Source organism: Pan troglodytes, chromosome 1 (assembly GCF_028858775.2).
Source record: "Pan troglodytes isolate AG18354 chromosome 1, NHGRI_mPanTro3-v2.0_pri, whole genome shotgun sequence".
NCBI classification, from domain to species: Eukaryota; Metazoa; Chordata; class Mammalia; order Primates; family Hominidae; genus Pan; species Pan troglodytes.
Window position 1 is genome coordinate 165,174,805 of NC_072398.2, and position 24,298 is coordinate 165,199,102.

General features: G+C 36.8%; 1 protein-coding gene across 6 annotated transcripts in view; it reads right to left on the bottom strand.

Annotated features, from left to right (window-relative positions):
* The window catches only part of PDE4B (phosphodiesterase 4B), a 681,554-nt gene that overhangs the window by 555,821 nt on the left and 101,435 nt on the right, over nucleotides 1-24,298 (bottom strand). The gene's annotated exons all lie outside the window — the stretch shown is intronic.

Below are 24,298 nucleotides of genomic sequence, written 5' to 3' on the forward strand. Positions count from 1 at the left end.
AGAAGGAGGATGGAAGAGAAAAGAACACGAGAAATAGAGCAAAAGCATGAAAAGATCACAGCTCTCTAGGAAAATTACAAGTAATTTAATAAGGTTGAAGAATAGAATGAAAACAGGAAAAGAACAATACACAAGAAAAGACATTTAGGCAGAGTCCTGAGCAGGAAAAGCTTAGAGTGCCAGGCCCATAGTTTGGTTTTGTGACATAGAAAGTGGCTGAAGAATTTTAAGTGTGGAAATAACTACAGCTAGATTTGCAGGCTAGAAATATCCCTTGGAAGGCATTGTTGAGGGTGGAAGAGGTTAGAGCAGGGAATAATTAGAAGGCTGCTGAAGGATTCTAAATTAGACATGATGAGGGCAAAATCAATAACAGTGACAGCTGAGCAATGAATTTAGCTTTTTTTTTGACAACTAGAGCAGAAGAGGCCCTATATTTGTATCTGATAAAAGAAATTTTACAAGTTTATCTGAAGAAACATTTTCCTGAGGTGTTAATTTTTTAAGAATAAAAATAATGTGTGTGTCCTTGTAAAATATGTAAATCAAGTAACACAATGAATATCATCTTCAATTATAATTTTACAGAAGACATTTTTGAAATATATATTTTTGTGAGATTATAAATTATTATACGTAATTGTTTTTGAAAATACAAGGAAGTCTAAAAATGCAAACAAAATGGATAAATAATTCTATGACTAAAAGATCATTAATTAATCTTCAATTTTTAGGGCATATGCTTCTAGCTCTTTTCATTCATTCAAGATGTACAAAATACAAACGCAATCCTATAAAAACCAAACAACGAATTTAGATATAGAGTCTGGTCAACACATCAGTAAGAGTTGCAATAATAAAGTTTACCTGCGACAGTAAAAATAAATAAATAAAAACCACTTCATGTGTACACAGCAGTGAGTTGGGACCCCATCAGCAAGCCATGTATGTACTGACATGTACATGTAAATTTAGAGTTACAGAAGAGTCTTGCTTTGATACTTAAGGCTCAGTCCTTTCATTTTTAAATTTCAATCTTCAACCTTAAATTTAAAGCTCTTCCATTACCCTGCCACCAATGAAAGCTACACTTGGGTTCCCTGTCAACAAGGTTCTGAATGCAAGAAGCAGCACCCTTACATACTGCCTCTTTTCTCTTAAAGGCTAACTCCACCAAAGGCAGGGAAGAGAAAACAAATAAATCTCTCCTAACTTAACTGGGAGAGATTGTCACCCTCTATGATTATTTTCCTGGCTCTTGTTTCTCTGCTTAACAATTTCACACTGGCTTTAGATGCCTCCTGTGTGGCAGGCAGGCATCATGAGGACACCCTTTTCATTGGGCCCACTCCTCACAAACATTGTGCACCCCCAAAAATTACCATTTCTGTGCAGTACATAGTAAACTTTGTTCACAGTTTTGAACCTCAGCTACAAGTCCGGAGCACAAGAATCATCTCACTTAATAATACTTTTTTACAAATATGTTTATGAATATATTTGTGTTGGCTTTGTTACAAAATTATTTTTCAAAATTATAATTTTATAAAAATGCTTTTTACAAAACTTATTACATAGAAAGAAGCTGCTTACAAAATTCGAATTAAAACACACATATAGTATTGTATCTTGCTTTTATCTAATTTATACTGTATCATATTAATTTTCCAAAATCAACAAATACTCTTCAAAAAATGATTTTCATGGCTTTAATAGTAAGTAGCATAATATCCCCATATTAGATAATAAGGCTGTTTCGCTTTCTTTGTCCATTATAAATAGTGCTTGACTAACATCCTTGTTTATAAATCTTTGTGATGAAATCTGTGATTGCTTCCATAGATTTTATCATAAAATCAAAATTGAGTATGAACCATTTTATGGTTATTGATACAAATTGCCAATTTGCCTTTGGGGAAAATTGTACCAATTTATATTTCTACTCACAGTTTAAAGGTCCTTTCACTAAAAATTCTTCAAAACTGGCTATTTTTCCTTCTGAAACCTTTTATGAATTATCAATTCGGTAGCAGCAACCTTGCTTTAAGTTGCCCTTATTTGGTTACTATGGAGAATTAATATATCTTCAAGCGTTTATTAGCTGTCAAGGGTTGAGATAATTAATTGTACTCACCACCCCACCCCAAAACCAAATCTCTCTCTCTATCTCTCTCTCTCTCATACACACACACACACACACACACACACACACACACTGCATTAATAATCACTAAAAACAGAAACAGGAATCACACTGATTTTAAAAAATAGCTTTCTTAATGTTTAGGCTGATCAGAAAAGAATACTTGACTTTTGATAACACTTGGACCTTCCAAGATTCTTCTAAAACTGAAACACAAGCAGCTGAGGTGCATCTATAGGAAAAGAGAAAATTGAGAAAGAGCCGAGCCAAGCAGTTGTTATTTTTTTCTCACCAATTATTAAGATCAGTTAGCTTAGGATGGAGTCAGAAATGAGGAAACGGAACAAGGTACTGTAGCTGAAGTCCTTTTATGTAAAAACTTGAGGCAGGTGAATATGGGTCCTTCCTTATATAGCAATATGTATGAATCATTTTACTGATTGCTTTTATATACTTTGTCCAATATTCTTTGAGGAGAGTAGGATTGTTATTATTGACTGATAAGTGCATTTTATTTAATAAGAATGTATCTTTGTCATATATGATCAAATGTTTAGTTCAGTTTAAATTTTTTTAGCTTCAGGACAAATTTTATTGAGCAGAAACTCCTAATTTTACAATTGGTTTCTCAATGAACCTTTTTTAAAAAATAAACTTTTTTATTTTCAAATCATTTTAAATTTACAGAAAAGTTGTAAAGATAGTACAGAGTTTCCATACACACTTCAGCCATTTTTCCACTAAGGTCCTTTTACCATTCCAGCATCCAATCCAGGATACCATGTTGCATTTATTCTCAGTTTAATTTTTAATTTTGGTTGTATTTTTTCTCACTTACAGAGCCAACAGTACTCAATTTCTATTCCAAAACTGAACTACCATTTGATAAATAATTGTGTTGTCTCGTGACTTGAAACACCAACTTAATCATATATATGGCTTCCAAATTTATATATCTTAAATTAAATTTCTTCAAAAGCAGAGATGTAATATTTATGTTGGCTCTTAAAGCACAAGTTATGCTTGCTTAAAAATGTGTGTTGAGGGTGGGGGGGAGGGGGGAGGGATGGCATTGGGAGATATACCTAATGCTAGATGACGAGTTAGTGGGTGCAGCGCACCAGCATGGCACATGTATACATATGTAACTAACCTGCACATTGTGCACGTGTACCCTAAAACTTAAAGTATAATAATAATAAATAAATAAATAAATAAATAAATAAAATGTGTGTTGAATGAAGAATTAATGAACACACTTTTGCTGGGAAATGCAATAATTTTTGCATAGCCAAGCACTTTCTAATTACCTAGAAAAATCAAGCTTTTCCATAACTAGGTATTTACTCAAGACAAATAAAAACATATATCCATGCAAAAACTTATACAAAAAAAAATTTGTAGCTGGTATTTTTGTAATAGTTTACACCTGGGAACAACCTAAATGACAATCAACAGGTAAATGTATAAAGACATTTTGCTATATCCCATACAGCAATTAAAAAAAAAGCATCCTTTGAGTGACAGAAACAAAAAAAAGTAGATACTATATGATTCTATTTATATAAAATTATAACAACTAAAACTAATTCACAGTGAAAGAAAGCAGATCAGCGTTTGCCAAAGGATGGGTTGGAGAGAGGAATGGACAGCAAGGAGGCACCAGGAAACTTTCGAGAGTAATGGAAATATCTTGATTGTGGTGTTTTCGTAATTGAACACATTTGTCAATAGTCACTAAATTGTAGCCTTTTAAATGAGTTTAACTTATTGTACTTAAGCAGTATCTCAATAAAGTTTCTTTTAAAAAAAAGCATTACAGAAGGTGCACAAAATAATCCATTGGTTATAAGAATATATATATTACATTCATCTTTTATCAATGTATTTCATCTTCATAAATTTCTGTTTTCACGTATTCTCTACAGCACCTAAACATATGTACATATAATAAGATGATGTGACTTAAATATTGTTATAAGGATGAGGGAGCAAAAGGATTTGAAGACTACCAGTCCAGCCAGCTAGAGGAAGAGTGCTGACACACACCCTGAGCTGTTTCCATCAACCAGCAGCTGCCTCGGGCAAGGCTTTGGCAAGCAATGTGCTGTAGTCAATTCACGACTGAATTTTCTGTCAAGTGCCCAGAGTGCCCCAGCCCTTCTGTTCACCTGGCTCTCGACTCTGGGTAATACCCAAAGCTCAAAACTTGGACTTCTTCACTGTTCTCTTTTTAGTCTAATAATTGGCTTAAAGCTCACATACACTCAGGGCTTCTATTATCAGCATAACACTGAAGACAAACAAATCTATATTCCAGATCTCTCAACTGTTGTTTTTTTTTTTTTTTTTTTTGCCGCAGTGCCTACTGCCTATTGGACACATTATTTTTCAAAGCTACATTCTAATTCAAATTCAGTATTTCTAACCCCATAGCTTCACAAACCAATTTCTTCTCCTACTCTTGCACTGCTGCCAAAGAAAAAAAATACCCTGAAGTTATCCTTGATTCATTTTCCTCTTTTACTTTAAAAATCATAATTTCTGCCCATTTGCCATTAAGGTCTTAATTTACCTATCTCATCTATCTGTAGCAGTGATTCTTTGAAACTATAGAGGACCCCCTCCTCAGAAAAACTACAGTGGCACACAACATTTTTCATACTATTTTGAATATGATTTCCAGGGCCCACTATGAAAATGTATAGATCTCTATATTGTTCACTTCTAAAATCTGTTTACTCTGATCTGGCTTTTTCCTGAGAGTTCCAGACAACCTTCCAAATACTTTTCAGATAGGTATTATTTTATATGGCAAAAATATCTCAAACTTGCACGTTCAAAACTCAACATGCCATTTCCCCCAGCAAAACTGTATCTTTTTCTTAGTCTTTCTTTAGTGAATGGCAATTCAATTCCCCCAATTAATTAAAACAGTAACTTGCATATTATTGTTGACTTCTTTCTCCCTCCGTATACCTCTCACATCTAAATGGTAATTATAGTGACCTCCCACGATTAGTTAAGTGGCATGCATTGACAAAGTATTAACAACCAACCCACCGTATATGCTTACATATTTTCTGTATGAATTTAAATAAGTGACTCACTCCTCTACAGGTGAGCAGCTAATAAACCAAACCCTCAATACCTCATTCCTGAACTCCCTCGGTAGCCTCCTAACTCTCTGCCTGTTCCCAATCTCGTTCCAGTTTTAGTATCTCCCAACATGTCTTAGAATAGATTTAGGTATTCCCTCTCCAGCCCCTACAGAAACTTTAGTGTCCTTATCTTCATTTTTAAGGTTTTGTATTCCTGGGGCAACTTTTCCAGGGCTGTCTAGGACCCTTAGAAAGCAGTTGACAGGCAAATAGAAATAAAGAAGCTAGAGAATAATTGTTTAAGGTGTTATACTCTCTCCCAACCCCTGCCCAGTGCTATCTATTTGTGTTTTCATGGAGACTTTAGAATAGAGCTTCTCAACCAGTGCATTTCTATACATAATATCATATAGGAGGCTGAGACAGTCGTCCCCTCAGTCCCTAGGATAGGCATGTAATTCCTAGAACCACAAACAGCATTATCTATGTAGTTCAGTATTTACTACAAATATTAACATTCCAAAGTGTGCCAATGGATGAAAAAAATAATTGAGAGGCATTTAAAACACAGAAAGTCCCTCCAGTATCTAAAAACAATGAATTTCCACCCTGACATTTTACTGTCTTGGAAATTTAATGCCATCAACCTATAGTTAAAACCTACATGATTATGGCCAATTACATTTGGAAGGGATTTGTCCAAGTTGGCCCTGGATCAGGGAGAGCAGCAGCAGGTGAGAAATGCTGCCTTTGAGCAGCTGATGCAACCCAGGTGTGGCAGAGCATGGAGGGCCATACCCTAAGAAGGAGACCAGCAGAGAAACTGAAACAAGTGAGTAACTAACCTACAAGAGGACCCAGAAATTTAGAAAAGGAACTCTCAGAGCAGAAACTGAAAGCCAAGAACAGAACCCAAAAATGAGTCAGAGGAAATGAGGCAAAAGGTCAGACCTCGGGGAAGAAAGCTAGAGATGCCAAATCAGCAGAAGGCTGAGGGCTGAGGTCAGGGATGAGTCAATTCATCTGCTCTCAAAGCCAAAAGAAGCCCTAGCCCTTGAGCCACCACAAGGGTTAAAACTTCTTTAGTGAAATGAAAGGAACTAAGCTTAATTCCTCACTGAAACCTCAGTACTACAATATGTTAATTTTGTCCTTTAATGGTCCTGGGGTTTTTTTTGGTTTGTTTGTTTGGCTTTACTTTTTCCCCCTAATTTCCTCATTTACCTTGTGTATATTTTATATTTTATGTAATTTTTATTTAACGTTAATGAAACAGCAGCTTTCAAGTTGTCTTAGGCAGACAAGAAATTTTTTTCTAAATTTATTGAAATAAAAGTATATGTAAATTATGTCATAATATAAAGAGAAAATCCAAGCCACCTTATTATGATTAATATTAATATTATTTGTATTACTAGTAGCTATCATGTACTTAACTTTGTAACCTTATGTCTTGTACTATGCTAGATGACTTTATATGTTAACTCACTCCTCACATTATCCACAGGAGGGATTATTAGTCACAAACAAATGACGAAATCAAATAGGCCAAAAATTTTTCCATGATCCTATAACTAATAAATGGCAGGAATGAGATGTAAACCTGTGATGTGTCTGATTCTTAATTACTGCACTCAGCTCTATTTTATTTAAAATATGCTTATTTAAATATGACCCACATAAAATGGGTCATTTGCTTAATGAACATCTGTCAAAGCACAGCTGGGTATTAAGTACTTTTCTAGGTGCCCTTGGGGCAAAAGAAAAAGGAGAATCTGACATAGCCAAGCCTTGAGGATGCTCAAGTTAAGTTTGAAGACAAGACATAGTCCATGAAATACAACAAAAATTAGTCCAAAGTCATAGGTAAGCCTTCAATTTGAGCCCTGAAGATACTATTTCTCAGCATATGACCCTGAGCAATTTATTCTTATTGTGTAAAGCTGAGATCATAATGATATGAGCCTCACGGGGTGTTCTAAGGATAAGATGAGATAATGTAGACCATTAGTTTTCAACTTCAGGTGATTTCCTCTCTGACAAAAGATATTTGATAATGTCTGAAGCATTTTTGGTTGTCACAACTGGGTAGGGGGAAAAGAGAGTGTTGTTTGCATCTAGTTGGTAGAGGCCAGGGATGCTGCTAAACACCCTACAATGCACGAGACAGGCTGTCTCCCAAACAGGGAATCATCTGGCCCAAAGTATCCATTGCATTGGGGTTGAGAAACCCTAATGTATTCGAAGCGTTTAGCAGAATCCTAAAGGCATTTAGTAGTAGATCCTCCACATTAACTCACTATATTTGCATGAAAAGGGGGTAGCACTTATGGCATTTATGTACTTAAGAATTAAATAGAAAATAATTGTAAATATTAATAATAATTTAAGAATATAACCCTTTAAGAAAAAGTCTTACAAGTCAATGTGGTAGGTAAGAGCATAGGCTTTGGAGTCAGATAGACCTAAGTTTGAATCCTGGCTCTGTGTAATGCTGAAAAAAGTATTAATCTGAACCTCTCCATTTCTTCATCTTTAAAATGAAAATAAATATATCTAAGTTATATACCTGGAACATACTGAAACTCTCAATAAATATTTTTAAAGTTTTAACATACTGAGTCTTAAGCAGGCACTAGAAAAAGTATAGACTTTGGGTTGGTGAAAGAAAAAAAACAAGTCAGCCCTCGCTATATAAACTTAAGCAAATTACTTGGCTGAGGCTTAATGTTTTCATCCTCAAAATTAGTATAATAATGCTTTCATCACAAGGTAATAGTAGCAATTAAATGAGACTGCATTTAAAGCATTTCCTAAGATGCTTGGCACATGGTGAGTGCTCAATAAATATTAGTTACCTTCCTCCAGAGGAAAAAACAAAATCTTTATAAAGGTACTGAGGTCGAAATAAATAGCAAAAATTACCTTTGCTAGAGCAGAAAGTGTGGACTAAGGACTTTTGGAATATCCCATAATTTATCAACACTCCACCTTGGAGAAGCCCTGTTTCTGCATTTGAAAGGGAAGCTATACACTGCCTGTCCTTTTCACTGCCCACCAGCTTTCAACAAGCATCCTTCTTTTGGCCTAGGAATGTCACTGTGGCTTATCCAGGCTGAAAGAGAGTGCAGCCCTTGGCTGCAATTACTGGAAGAATAAAAATTCAATTCTTGAACTACAAATTTAACTGCATTTTAAGAGCACCAAAAAGATCCACAGCAGAAACTATTCATAAATAAGTTAAGCACAAGGCATGATTTATCAAGATATTTGTCATTCTATCTCTAAAAATGATCATTAATGCTGCTTTTATGACCATCTCCGAAAATCAGTTTGTCAGGCAGTAATACCAGAAACAAAATTACTCATTCAGTGACTGACTTCCTAGTCAAGACAGATGATATCTGAAAGTATAATAAATGTTATTTCAGAAAGTGCAGTTTAAATTTCAACAAAAATAAGAAAATAACCATAAACTATCCAATTCCAAGCTATGAATGCTAAAGCCTCTTTAAATATCCTATATCATGTACTTAAGATAATTTCCCAATCAAATGAAGGCAGTGTTTAGATCTCCTCATTTATGCTAATATTTCAATATGAAAAATGAGTCCATATACAAATGGAATATAAAATATAACACATATAACTTCACTAGTCTAAATGGCTTAATGAGTGTATTTTCCATTTGAAATTATATGTTTGCTGTCATTTGGCAAAGCTGACGATCTCATGGCAATTCTATAGGTTGTTTTTGATGCATCTTCTGAATTCATTTTGCAATTTTTTTTTTTTTTTTTTGTAAGATGGCGTCTCACTCTGTCACCCAGGCTAGATTGCAGTGGTGCAATCTCAGTTCACTGCAACCTCTGCCTCCCAGGTTCAAACAATTCTCCTGCCTAAGCCTCCCAAGTAGCTGGGATTACAGGCCCGCGCCACCATGCCCAGCTAATTTTTGTATTTTTAGTAGAGACGGGGTTTCATCATGTTGACCAGGCTGGTTTCGAACTCCTGACCTCAAGTGATCCACCCGCCTCAGCATCCCAAAGTGCTGGGATTACAGGCATGAGCTACCACGCCCAGCCCATTTTGCATTTCTAAAGACTAAATATCTACCCACTCACCACATAACATGTTCAAAAAACAATTCCACTTTCTGTTATTCTGTTAAAACCTAAACATATTCTAAAAGCCTGACCTGTGTGTCCAAAAAATGAGCTACTCTTAAGTTGTCTTTTCCTGAGAAATAGAAAATAACAACAATCATGTACTAGAAGCATTCAACTGATTATATGTCCCTCTAAACACAAATCAGCCATAACTGAAAAGGTTCTACCCTTTACCAAGTACAGGATACACATAGAAACCTTTTGTACTACCCACATTCATTTCCATTGCTTTCCAATGCTATTAAATTTCCTACTACATGACACTTGTCAGGTCCCACCACATCAGAATTCCAAAAATTTCAGAGGGCCCCCATTGCCATTAAGATAAAGATCCCCCTCCTAAAACTCACTTTCATATGCTCAAAGTTCACAGTGTGATCTCAGCCCACCTTTCAAACACGTCTTCCCATTCCTCACCTATGTGGAAAATTGTCTAGACTTACTATTCCCTCACTATGCCTTATACTGTCTGCCTTCAAACATTTATGCTTTTCCAGCTGAGGATAATGGCTCATGCCTGTAATCTCAGCACTTTGGGAAGCTAAAGCAGGAGAATTGCTTGAGACCAGAAGTTCAAGACCAGCCTGGGCAACGTAGCAAGACCCTGTCTCTACAATTTCTTTAAATTAGCCAGGTGTGGTGGTGCATGCCTGTAGTGCTAGCTACTTGGGAGGGTGAGGCAGGAGGTTCACTTGAGCCCAGGAGTTGAAGGTTATAGTGAGCTAGAATTGTACTACTTCACTCCAGCCTGGGCATCAGATCAAGAGTCTGCTTCAAAAAAAAAGTGTTTGTCTACCTACTTGATGGACCCAACACTCCCTTTAATCCTCACTGACTCAAAGCCCTACTTACACTTCACCTACTTATTGCCCCTAGGCCATCCTGTCTCTGGGGCTAGATGAGGATTATACAGTCTAGAGGTCGATGCTCTGTATTCACGGAGACACTATGGTCAAAGTAACAATAACTGTGGAACCTGAAAGGCATGCAGCTACTTTGGGAAGGTAACAAAAAGGATCTCCATGAAGGCTAAAGGGCTTAAATCACAGAGTTCTCCAAACCTTCCAGGTCTCCAAAGCAGTAACTACTCCTTTCCTGACAGATACCTTCTACTGACACCAACCAAGGGGCCACTCCAGCTGCCCTGCCCACTCCAACCCTATTTGGGCAGCTGCTTTCTCTCTCAGAGGACACCACATCACATTGAAAAGTTCGTTAGGCTCATGAGTAATTAAAGAAAACCAATTGAAAATAGCCAAGAGACCGTTTTTCTCTCCTCACATTGACCAATGACTTGACAAAATCGAGAATTAGAGGGATATGAGGAAATGGGATTAGAGGGATAGGAGAAAACTAGCACTACAATCGACAGTTGGTGAAACCATACATTGGTATACACTTTCTGGAAGAAAAGTTTAGGTCAAAAAGCCTTTAAATTGTGTATAGCCCTTAACTCAGCAATTCCAAACATTTATACTGGGATACTTATTAAAGCATTGGTAAATTCCAATAATTAAAATGAAAGTGATTTGAATATTCATCATTAGAGAATGGATTCAATAAAGCATAGTACACTTATTCAATAGAATACAATGCAGCCCTTCATAATGATGTGAGAAATCGATTTTTTTACTCAATTTTGAGTGAATACATGCAGTTATAGAACGATGTGTATAATATAATTGTGAATCTGTGAATCTATGCAGAGGGACAGCTGGAGAAATGTTTCCCACTGCTTCTAGACATGATTCTCTGAGGTACCTGCAAAGGGGTGCCTGAATCACAAATGTGGTTCTCTTTATGATTTGATCATCTCCCAGTTCAGGTGAGTTTTCTAGCAGATGTGCTGCTGTTAGAGGTAAAAGGACCCCAGGGATTCTTGCCATTTCTGTTTCACTTTAAGAAAATTCAAGTTTCTCTTTACCTTGCAATTAAGGTACACAGTAGAAGAGTAACTATACACAGAACAATATGTAATATGTGAAAGAAAATTTGTTTTTAAAAGATAAGAAATTTTTAGAGGATTAATCCTGATGGCTCAGCATCTAAATACCATGTATATTTTCCAATTACAGCCCTGAAATCAGGATATGCCCTGCAATTGACAGTATTTTACAACTGCCGTCAGAGAGATAGCAGTAATGAGAGTTTGGTCACAAGGAAATCTAAGAAACAATAATGGAGCATCCTTTAACATCTAGAAATCATATACCTGTAATGAAGAGATAGGATCAGTGGGGAATCAAGCATGTTTAACAACATCCCCAAAGCAGGAATCACAAGGCAAGCTCGATCAACATAATTGCTAAGCATCTTTTCAGGACCAGCTCTACTGATGGTACATAAAGTGGAACTGCATGGATAAACACAGATATTAGTGACTCAGGATTCTGAAGAGACGGATTCAAATGTGAATTTAAAACTCTGAAAGTGAATCAGTTTTTAGAATAACTCATCTGAGCTATTTTAGTATGTGTTATTTTGTTATGCATTCATGGGAGAAATATATCATATATTTTATATTTAAGTGTAAGCATGTTCTTTCAATAAAAATAAAATTAATTGTGTAAGTGATTAGAAAACACTGTTTACAGTTTCATTGCTAGTATTTTTTCTTAGTCATACATAAAATAATTGTGTACCTTACAATCAAAAACAAGCATTATTTTATGTATCACTAAGAAGTAATAGAAATTCTAGAAAACAGAACCAAGAAAACCAAATGAAATAATTTAGCACTAATATAGTGCTAATGTTAGCACTTGTTTCAAAGTCATGTCAGAAGGTGTCAATAGAATGTTTTTTACACAACCAACTCATGATTGACATCTGGCTTTTATAAGACACCATCGATTAAAGGTGCATGTTGATCTGAGATGTTAAATAATGGGGGAAAATTGACTTCAGAATTAATAAAATTGATAATAGAAGAAAAACTCCCAGAACTAAAGAAGAGTACAGTATCCAGAAAGAAAAGACCCACTGAGTTCCCCCACCAAAATTAGAAATGACCTCCACCCAGGTACATAATCTTGAAATTTCAAAATTTTCAAGGAGAATGAGATGATGTTAAAAAGCTTCAAATGAGAAAAAGACTTCACATTTAAAGGATCAAGATTCAAAATAGCATCAAACTTCTTAATGGCTAAAATGACAGCCAACAGACATGGAAATATGCCTTCAAAATTCTGAGTAAAATGGCTTCCTAGAATTCTACATCCACAAGGTGTAAAACAGAAGAAAAACATTTCCAGATGTAAAACATTTCAAAAGTTCTACCTTTAAATACTCTTCCTTAGGAAGATATTGGAAGATATGCTCCACCTATCAATACAAAAGATTAAACCAAGAAACAGGAAGATATAGAAATCAGGAAACAAGGAATCTGCTGTAGGAAAGAGGTTTAAAAAAAAAAACTGCACAATGATTGTACTGCAGATACTATTAGCTATCCACAAAAATATCTGCTTTCTTTTCTTTAGACACACAGCTTAGATAAAATATCCCAGTCTCTCTTTCAATTAGGTTTGGCCATAAGACTGAGTTCTAAACAATAATATAAATATAAAGGATGTGTGCCTCTTCCAGGACACCATAATATTCACCCACTCTTTCTCCACCATGCTCTGTCAGAATGGAGTTGATCATGACATCTTTGAAATCCATGTACTGAAAAGAGATATGCCCCTGGCCAGGAGCAGTGGCTCACGCCTGTAATCCCAGCACTTTGGGAGGCCAAGGTGGGTAGATCACCTGAGTTCAGGAGTTCGAGACCAGCCTGGCCAACATGGCAAAACCCCGTTTCTACTAAAAATATAAAACTTATCCAGGCTTGGTGGTGCGCGCCTGTAATCCCAGCTACTCGGGAGGCTGAGGCTGGAGAATCACTTGAACCCTGGAGGCAGAGGTTGCAGTGAGCCGAGATCGTACCACTGCACCTCAGCCTGGAAGACAGAGTGAGATTCAGTCCTCCCACCCCCCACCCACCCCCCCAAAAAAAGAGACGTGCCCCTTAAATATGTACACATATTGTGTATCAATTAAAATTAATAATAAAGTCTATTAATTAAGGAATTTTTAAAAACAAGCGCCTCGGCTGGGCGCGGTGGCTCACGCCTGTAATCCCAGCACTTTGGGAGGCCGAGGCGGGCGGATCACAAGGTCAGGAGATCGAGACCATCTTGGCTAACACGGTGAAACCCCGTCTCTACTGAAAAAACAAAAAATTAGCCAGGCGCGGTGGCGGGCGCCTGTAGTCCTAGCTACTCGGGAGCCTGAGGCAGGAGAATGGCGTGAACCTGGGAGGCGGAGCTTGCAGTGAGCCGAGATTGTGCCACTGCAATCCGGACTGAGCTAAAGAGCGGGACTCCGTCTCAAAAAAAAAAAAACAAAAAAAAACAAGCGCCTCTACTCTAAGGTCCCTGGGTGACTACAAGAAGCAGAGCAGTCACGACACGACTCACCTGAAACAGCAGGTCAGAGAGCTCCCACTTCCTCCTCCCAGCCCACCTGGAATAGCTCAGTATCATTACATGACCAAGAAATATATTTCTGTCATGCACGGTGGAAGAAAATTATCCATTTGGAAAATGACAGCTGGACCTCTAGTGGTGTTTGGCAGCCACAATTCCCCTATTCCCCTCTTAATTTCTCCCCTATCTTCTCTTAAGAATTCCCTACTCTCTAATTATTGCTGCTACTGCTACTACCACAGTGCTTTAGGCCAAGGGGAACTACTTCCTGTCCAAAACACTTGCCTGAATTTAACCTCCCTCTTAATTTTCATAAGACAGCCAAGACAATTAAACAAGACTTTCTAATGACTTGGGGTAGAGCAAAAAGAGATAAAATAATGTTGACAATCTGATTTACAAAGTATGACATGCTCTCCTTAACTAATCACCTTTGTTCCTTCTTAGCTACTGTCTCTTTAGCACACACCACTTGGAACCCCACACATTAGCATTGATCTCCAACAAATCAAGCAAGAGCATAAAGCACAGAGAAAAGCAAAGCTTCCTTCCTTGTACTTATTTCCAGATCACTTTTCACATGACAATTTCATGTAAACACTCATCACCATAAATTTGACATGAAAGAGACCCAGTATTTTTCCCACAGAGGTGTGACTTTCCCCTACGACCTCCATTAGACAAGTCCCCTAAGCATGCCTAAAAAGCCTAAAGAGGAAAATGATGTAGTTTAAAGACTGTTTCTTTACATGAAACAATTGAATAATTTTCCCAGTCACACAATTAAGTTAGTGACAAAACTAAGACACAAGCCTTGCTCCCTGGCTCAAAGTCAAGCATTATCAGCATATCATACAATTCATTTTCTCTAGTGACCAGCACATAGAAAGCATGACATTTGCCATGGTTAGAAATAAGGAACAACTTCCTATTTAAAATTTACTTTTCAAGAAATAAAAGCTGGCGTCCAAAGGGCTGACAAAAACCTTTACTGACAGTATTACAAAAGCCTTTATTGAAGATTTTTTTAGTAAAGCAGAACCTCATTGTTTCCAAGATATGGCATTGGAAGTTCCATTCTAGATTTAAGATTCTATTTCCAGCACTGGAATCGTACATTTTAATCCGAGTTTTCCCATCTCACAAACCATTTAAGAGACCCAAAGGACTTTTTATATCTGGGCAAAATCTATTACTATGTTGCATTATTCAAGAAATTGCCTGGCTTTGAAGCTCTTTCTGTACATTCTCTTCCCCTCACAGTGAGGTTTACCAGTGATATTTCAACGCAAGAACTTAAGAATATGTTGTTTTTATTGTTCTCTTTGAAAAACTTGTATTGAAGACCACACTCAAAATTCCTGGTTATGATACTCACTTTTGGAAATGATCACCCATCATCTTGTTTACACATTAATAATACTATTTATAGAATTTATATAACACCTTTTAGAGCGAATAATGCACTTCACATCCATTATTTCATTTGTCTTTATAACATCCTTTTGATGTGTGGTGAGAACAGTTGCCTCTCCCTATTTTAACGTGAAAAAACTAACTAGAAAAAGAAATCCATTAGCCTTGATGTGGATAAACAGCTTCTAAGGAGAGTGCCTACATCAATTGGAGAATAAACCCTCAATTATGAAGGATATTTTTGTCAATATCTTGAATGAGTATAGCAAAGTAGAAATGCTGAGATTAAGCCAAGTTTATTTTATTCTTTTAAAAAATATATTTGCTCTTGGATAATATTAATATATGTCATTAAAAATTTAGGGAAAACAAAAAAGCATAACATTTTATAAATAAATAGTACACAAATACATTTTATAAATAAATAATACATAATAGTACATAATAGTGTCACTATCTGATTTCTCAGAATTTCACACTTATATATGTCGTCATTAATGTAGAAGGAAATTGTGACTTTTTTGCTTATAATTCCCTTAATAGCAATACTATCACTCAGTTTCATATCACTCAGTTTCATACTGTCACTCAGCTCTCTTGACACAATGACAACTGATTAAAAAACATTAGATAATGAGGCAAATAAAAATTTATAACCATTTTAAACTATCATATCTTTAGAAATCTCCAGATTACAAATTTATGAGACAACACCACAAATATTTTAAAAGCTGTAAAATATTTTCATATGCAATGACAACAGTGGTTTCCTACCCCATATCTATTCTCCCTTTTTTCATTATATAACAGAATCCTGACATTTTGGGGGAGGTACCCATTTTTCCAGACAACAATTAAAACAGAAACAAACTATTTCTCATAATTCCTTGTACTTAGGTATGGCCATTGACATAGTTCTGGTGCATAAGATATTAGAAGTCTACCAGATGCAACTTCCCAAGAAGCTAATATTTTCCTTATTAAAAAGGACTGACTCAGCTGCTGTGTGCCTTGTGCCTGGCCACCTCTACCTGCCTGTGGTACAGATGTCATGCCTGGAAGCTTTATTAACTGTCTTTTCACCAGGAGAATAAAAGACATACACTAATTACAGTGGAGTCAAAAGCAAGAAGGAGCCCAATTCCTTCATAGTTTCCTCGGTTATTAAGAACTATCTTCCTGCTGACACTTTATGTTGTGTAAAAAAAAAAACTTCTTGCTGGTTGTAGCATTGTATGTCAAATTATTGGTTATTCCCAAATGAATGCAATCTTAACTGCTATAATATTATCAACATATCCCAATTGAATCCTTCTTTTTCTCTTATCACACGGCTTAAAGCAAAAATTAATTCCCTGCACTAAGTCAGACAAATCCAAATGGAGAGTCTGTAGATTCCTTGTCATACGCACAAAATTATTTTCCATCTTTTATATCCACATACTGCAAATTCCAACCTTCTTTCACCTTTACACTCCTCCTTTTAAAGTATTTCTCAGTTTGTGACAGTGTGAAGTCAGAAGAAATTTGGTGGAAACAAACTCACATTAAATAGTAAAGAGGGAAACCCACTTTGCTATACATTTTGTCTATAATCCAAATGGGGAAAACAATTATTTTCAAGACTCATTGGTATTCTTCAGCTGTATCCCTATCTTACCGAAGATTATGGCTAAGTAGGAGGTATGACTCACAGAAAGAGTTTTCTTAATATAAATTTTACCCATTGAATAAAATTTGAACTATTCTCTAAGCAATGCAAAACAGAGACTCTTGAAGTCTCATGCTATTCTTCATGCAATGAAAAATAAGATGAAAATTATACAAATTATCCAAAATTTTCACACCCAAACTTCTTCAAAATGAAAGTATTGGTACAAAGTACCCTAAGTTTCATATCCAAGGTCAGTAATTACATAGATCTGTAGACACTAATTTTATCCTTCAAAAATGTAAAATGTGAAGTCTTAAAAATTACTTCATGTATTCAGTTGGAAAAGTATTTTGCTGAAAGTAACAAATAACCTAACAAAATAGTGGAAGAATCAATTAAGGGGTTTATATTTTTCTCATGGAATAGTAAGTCTGGAGGTAGGCAGTGCAGGGCTGATGCATCTTGAAAATGCCACCGAGGATCCAAGCTACATCTATTTTGCCACTTTATCATCCTAAGCCTATGGATTTATTCCTCATCCTGGCAAGATGGCCACTCACAGAATCATCCATGCTCTATGGAGAAAGAAGGGGTAAGAGACAGGGGAAACAGACTTCGTTTTAAGAAGCTTTGTTCGAGAAGGGAAGTGCTCCCCAGAAGCTTTCATCTAATCTTTGTCATAGGGGCCATTGCTACCTTCAAGGGAGGCTGGAAAATTGAATGTTTTGCTTTCCAACTTGTATAGCAGAGGAAGATGAGAGAGAAAGGGGATGAATTGATATTCAGCCAATCTGCAGTATCTACCACACCTTCCGTCCAGTTAAATCTAGTGCCATCCATATTTGCATCATGACCATTGTCATTATCATTTCAGCAAAATGTTTGTTCCCCAAATTGTGCTATGTGCTATACCCATATAGTTGGATAGTCTTAGCCCAACCGTGACCACTCTTACTATTGCAAATTCTGACCATATCAAGATATTATACTAATTTCAAATTCAAATATTAACTTCCTGGAGATCTTTCTTATGGATAATACTTAATTGCATGGGCCTACCACAAATTGTCTCAAATGTTTTGTCAAACAATATCCACTAATCTGAAGTTTCACCAAATGATAATGCTGGAAAGAACTTTAGAGATTATCATAAGCTGGCCTTATTTTATAACCTTAGGCTTACACACAGGATGTCACTGACCCAATAAATTGCATAGCAGCACTGGAACTCAGGACTTCCAATTCCCAGTCCTCACTTATTCAGTTACTAAAGTGTAACCTTGCAAATAGAAGTCCTACAAAGTGCTTTCTAGGGAAATTAACTAGAAAAAAACTGCCTCATTCTATTATATCTTTTTGTACAACATTCCCATTTTTCTGCATTGAGTTTTTCACTCTGGTACACATCATGACACTGCAAAACAATTCAGTCTTATTTCTCATCCAGGGAGTTGTACTAGTCACAAAAGTGTATATAGGAGCTTCCTTTAAGTATATATAGGCAGTCTGCTTAAAAGTAATTTCAATACTGGCCTTGCCTCCTGATCTCTGAATTCAGTCATTATCATTCTATGGTTTTAATTTTTTTTTAATCCATGATATAAGGAAAACATGGATGTGCTTTTGTTTTTACCCTTAGAAAAATCCCCCCAGTATATACAGCAGATGCTGCTTTAATCTTTCTTTTTTCAGCCCTTAACATTTGATATAGATGAAATTGGTTTTAAATGACCACTAAAGCAATCTTATCAGAAAAAGAATGATCTCAAAAGGACACTGTTTCTCCATATAGTAAGAAGGTGAGAGCAGAAAGAAACAGATGGAGAATCTTTCTAAGGAATCTTAATATATGTTGTAAGTGTATGTGTGTGTGTTATGGGGGAGGAGAGAGCAAGCACTGTGGGCTGAGTTGCCTGTTTGTATTTCGCACAGTCAGTCTGTTTGAACACCTGCTGGTCCTGCTACATCCTTCTCACCTACTGCCACTCTAGAATCTGCAGGGAGACAAATCCTGCAGCATACCAATGTACCATGCCCAGGACAACTGCCACCATCCACAGGCCTTTAAGGCTGACTCAGACTATAAAATAAGTCATTATCCCTATCACTTTCCCCAACAAAGACAATCCACAGTTAATGCATGAGTATAACACAAAACAGTATCTGGAGGTCTTTCCTAGGAATCCATAAATACTTAATATTGAATGCAGATTTTTGACTATATGTTCATTTTTCTGGATAATTAATCCATATGTCCCTCAGATTTTCAAACAAGCCTATTTTTATTTAAAAAATCATGTCCTCCCAACTTATTGAAGTAGTTTTTCTTGTTAAAAAAGGGGTACTGAGAGATTATACCTCAAAATAAATTTTTAATAAGCCTTCTCAAAGGAAGGCAATTCTGATTTCTTAAAGAAAATATCAAATTAGGAAATCCTAAGAACTCAGAATAAACAAGCCCTGCCATCACTGAACTGAAGGAACTTAGATTTCCTTATGGCTTTTTAACATGTCAGTTTTCTAAAATATAAAACAATAAGGTTGAAATAGGTGATCTCTAAGATCACTTTCAGTTCTGAAAATGCCATAATTCTATGAGTCAGCACTGTGATATACTAGGAGAGCCAAAGACAGAATCCTGGAATCTGCTCCTTAATCCATTCAAAATATCAGCAAGTTGCTTATGGAAATAATGTCATTTACTTTCTCTAAGGTTAAAGTGTCCACAGGATAAAGGATTTTTTAGTCTTTCCCACAAAGATGGCAATAAATAAGAAGTACTAATATTTTTCAAATGCATTAAGATAACTTGAAAAAAAAATGTTCCATAGAGTAAACGTCACATACCAAGATTTTTGTCTTAGACTCTACAGACAGGGTATGATTTGACATTTAATTCTGTAATTACAGTAATATTAATTAACTTAATTTAAATAAGCTATCTTGAACTAAGGTTTAAACTATGTCTCCACACCTAACAGATATATATTACAGGGAAATACAATCAAACTAGTATTTTCAATGATAGTAATGGATAATGTGGTTGAGGATTTAAACTAGAGTGTTTTTAAAAAGCCGGGTGCAGTGGCTCACACCCGTAATCCCAGCACTTTGGGAAGCCAAGACAGGTGGATCACTTGAGGTCAGGAGTTCGAGACCAGCCTGGCCAACATGGTGAAACCCCATCTCTACTAAAAAAAATACAAAAATTAGTCAGGTGTGGTGTTACACACCTGTAATCCCAGCTACTTGGGAGGCTGAGGCAGAAGAATTGCTTGAACCCGAGAGGCAGAGGTTGGAGTGAGCTGGGATGCACCACTGCACTCCAGCCTGGATGACAGAGCGAAACTCCATCTCAAAAAATAAATAAATAAATAAATAAAATTTTAAACATTTTTAAAATTAAAAAATAAAAATAATGCAAGGGGCATCCCAAGGAGGACTGAGAATGGTGGCAAGAGGGAAATGGACTGCTTAGTGACCTCTAGGCTGGAGGAACAATAGAGCAATAGAGCAGTGAATGTCTTCCAACTCTCTATTCAACAGCAGATTACCCAGGCCCAGAGTCTCCCGACTCCTAACCTAGTAGTAGGAAATGATCTAGGTAGGCTCATTCCTTGTCTGCATCTAACTGGGGTCCATTTGACAATACTAGGTGGCCTCAGAGCACTGGCACCAGGAATCCTGCCACAAGTTCCAGGTCTAAGAATGCTCCTTATTTCTGCAAGGCTGAAAGTCACTTAGAGACACTTCCCTGACCTAGATGCACAACAGGGCCTGGCCTGGGGAGGCTTCTTCTTCCCCTTCAGGTGGCACCAGCAGCGTTCAGTGGGAGCCCCGGAAGCAACAGACAAACCAGGCAGACTAACAGCACCTCAAAGCCTCTAGAAATTAAATTGTCATTGAAACCACTGCCCACAAAAGTAGGCCAGGATCTGTGTGTTACCCTAAACAGAGTGATTATCTGTTAAAATACAAGATTTAAATAGAAACCCAGAGCCTTCTAACACAATAGCTAAAATGTCCAAAATATGACCACAACTTGAATGAGAAAAGACAATCAAGTGACACCAACAATTAAGTGAATCAGATGTTGGAATTATCTGACAAAGATTACAAAGCATTTATTCTAAAAATGTTGGCCGGGCGCGGTGGCTCACACCTGTAATCCCAGCACTTTGGGAGGCCGAGGCAGGCGGATCACGAGGTCAGAAGATCGAGACCATCCTGGTTAACATGGTGAAACCCCATCTCTACTAAAAAATACAAAAAAGTTAGCCAGGCATGGTGGTGGGCACCTGTAATCCCAGCCACTCAGAAGGCTGAGGCCAGAGAATGGCGTGAACCTGGGAGGCGGAGCTTGCAGTGAGTGGAAATAGTGCCACTGCATTCCAGCCTAGGCAACAGAGTGAGATTCCGTCTCAAAAAAAAAAAAAAAAAAAAAATGTTTCAGGCTAGACACGGTGGCTCAAGCCTGTAATCCCAGCACTTTGGGAGGCTGAGGCAGGCAGATCATGAGGTCAGGAGATCGGGACCATCCTAGCCAAAATGGTGAAACCGCTTCTCCACTAAAAATACAAAAAATTACCAGGGCATGGTGGCACGCACCTATAGTCCCAGGTACTCAGGAAGCTGAAGCAGGAGAATCGCTTGAACTCGGGAGGCAGAGTTTGCAGTGAGCCAAGATCATGCCACTGCACTCCAGCCTGGGTGACAGAGTGAGACTCTGTCTCAAAAAAAAAAAAAAAAAGTTTCAGCAAGCAAATACAAATTCTCTAGAAACTAATGAAAAAATAGAATGTCTCAGCAAATAAGCATAAGCTGCAAAAAGAACCAAATGGAAATTATTGAGCTGAAAAATGTAGTAATCAAAATAAAATACTAGATGGGCTCCGTAGTAGAGAAGACAGAGGATAGAATCAGCGAACTTGAAAACAGATCAATGAATGTTTTCTATTTGAACAAAGAGAAAATACCAGAAAAAAAAAATGATGAACCAAGCCTCGGGGTCTTGTAGGACAACAACAAAAGATCCAACTTTCATATCATCAGAGTCACAGAAGGCGATAAGAAAGAGAGTGGGGCTGAAACACTTTTGTGTTTGAAGAAATAATGCCTAAGAATCTCCCAACTTGGTGAAAGACAAACCTACATTTTAAAAACCTTATCAAATCCCAAACAGAGCAAACCAAAAGAAATTCATGCCAAAACACATCATAATCAAACTTCCAAAAAATGAAGATATAGAAAATAATCTTGAAACTCTCCAGAGAGAAATGACGCATTGCGTATAAGGGAGCATCAATTCAAACAACAACAAATTTCTCATTGAAACCAGGGAGGCCTGAAATGAAGTGACATAACATTTTTCAAGTGCTGGAAGAAAAAGAAACTGTCAACTATAAATTCCTTCCACATATGCATTTTCTATATCATATTTGATGGTTGAAACACCACATTTCAAAAGACCAATGGATTAAAACTGGCAAAATGAATGTATGGGGTAGGAACATAGTCACAGGTGGGTTTCCCTGGCAAGCTAATTCTGAAATGAAGTTCAAAGCCCTATTTTCTTGGGAACCGCCTTGTTATCCACACCTGAGGAAGGATAGGGAAGGAAACAGAAAGGACCAAAGAGAGAAGTAGAGCTGCAATGCAAGCCCTCAGGGAGCTCCAGAGCTAGAAAGATCCTTCAGAGTTTTCCAGAGTTGTGCTGCGATGGCCCAACCTTTATACTCCCACATGGATCAGCCATTGGATGTGAGCTGCGCTGGAAAGGGGTGTGACCTTGGACAAGGGAGCTTTCTACAGCTCAGGCAATCCCTGAAGAGTCTGACTATTGAAGGCCATCTGTTGACCACACTCCCAGAAGCTGGGGCAACAAGTCCCTCCTTGAAGAACGATTTGGCACATCACAGTGTCCACTGTATTACCACATTGTGGCTACAATAGCCAGTGCCTGAAGGAACTCATTTGTTTTGTGGTCAGCAACATCCTAAACCTTGTCCAAACTATGCTGCTTGAAGGTTTTTGGAAACAGAAACGGGTGAAATTGTATGACATGATAATAAATTACTAACCCCCAAATCTTTCTAACTGAAGATCTCTTCATATACCTCTTGCTCCTTAGCCAAATTAAGTCAAGTAAGATATTAGGAGTAACCTAGAACTCTTTATTTCTTCACAATTTTAAATATTGCATTTGTAAACCAAAATGGAATTATTATTTCTGTGTCCAGTATCTTTATCAAACAAGCCTTTATTTGTACATACACAGTACCTATTACTGTTAAATACCTGTCTCTAGACAGGCAAAGGACTCCAAGATCAGAAAACCATGTATGATTGATTTCTTATTCCTCAAATCAAAAAACAGTCCTATTTTGAAAGCAAACAGTATGTCTAACAGGTTACTCTCTAGAGAAATTTAAGACAATTCATTTTTGCAAAATATGTCAAGCCATAAAGAAACTGAAAAGCAAATCAGCTGATAAAAATACAAGTAGACACACTGCAACATTGTTTAGCTCCCAACTGTAACAAGGAAAATAGAAAGATGATAGATATATAGATAAACAGCCTCAATGCATCGATCATGCCATCTCATAAATTCCAGTCCATTTAACAATCTTACTTATTTTTTGTAAATTAACAAAATTGGCACGTTGTTGTTTAGAAAATGAAAAAGAATAGAAACAGCCAGCAAACATATTACAGTCAAGTCCTACAAGTATTGATTTGAAGAGCTGAAGAGACCAATGTTATATTTATTGACATTAAGGGGATTTCTCTCTTGGGATATCAAGAAATGAGGTATCCTGAGAGAGAAGAAGCTCAACTTCCTTTACCTGCAGTGAAATCATTGGCCTTATCTATCTTCTTGTGAATTCGTGTACAGATAAATTCCAGACCCCTACCTACACTTCAGGTTGTAGGTAAAAACACTGAAATCTCCAAATTTGTTTTGTTTTTATGAATATAATTGGTGTAATAACAGCTTTTGGCAAAAGGAAACAGAGGGGGAGTATGATCTACTAATAAAAATAGTATCTGGACTTTTATTACTTTTTTTATGCTTAATGTGCCTTTGATTCTTATAACTTAGCCAAGAGTTTTCCAGCAGCTGGAAATCTTTGAAATTAAACGATGCATGTGATTCAAAGAACAGTTATATCTCAGATCTAAGATGCAGAATGCATAGAGTTACCATTTCTGTTCAGTGGCATCATATAATTATGATGTAAACCTAATGTAAGTACAATGTAATTTTAGTCTCAAAGTCTTGCTAAAAATTATCCCAGGCACGTGTGTGACACACACAGACACACACACATATATATAAC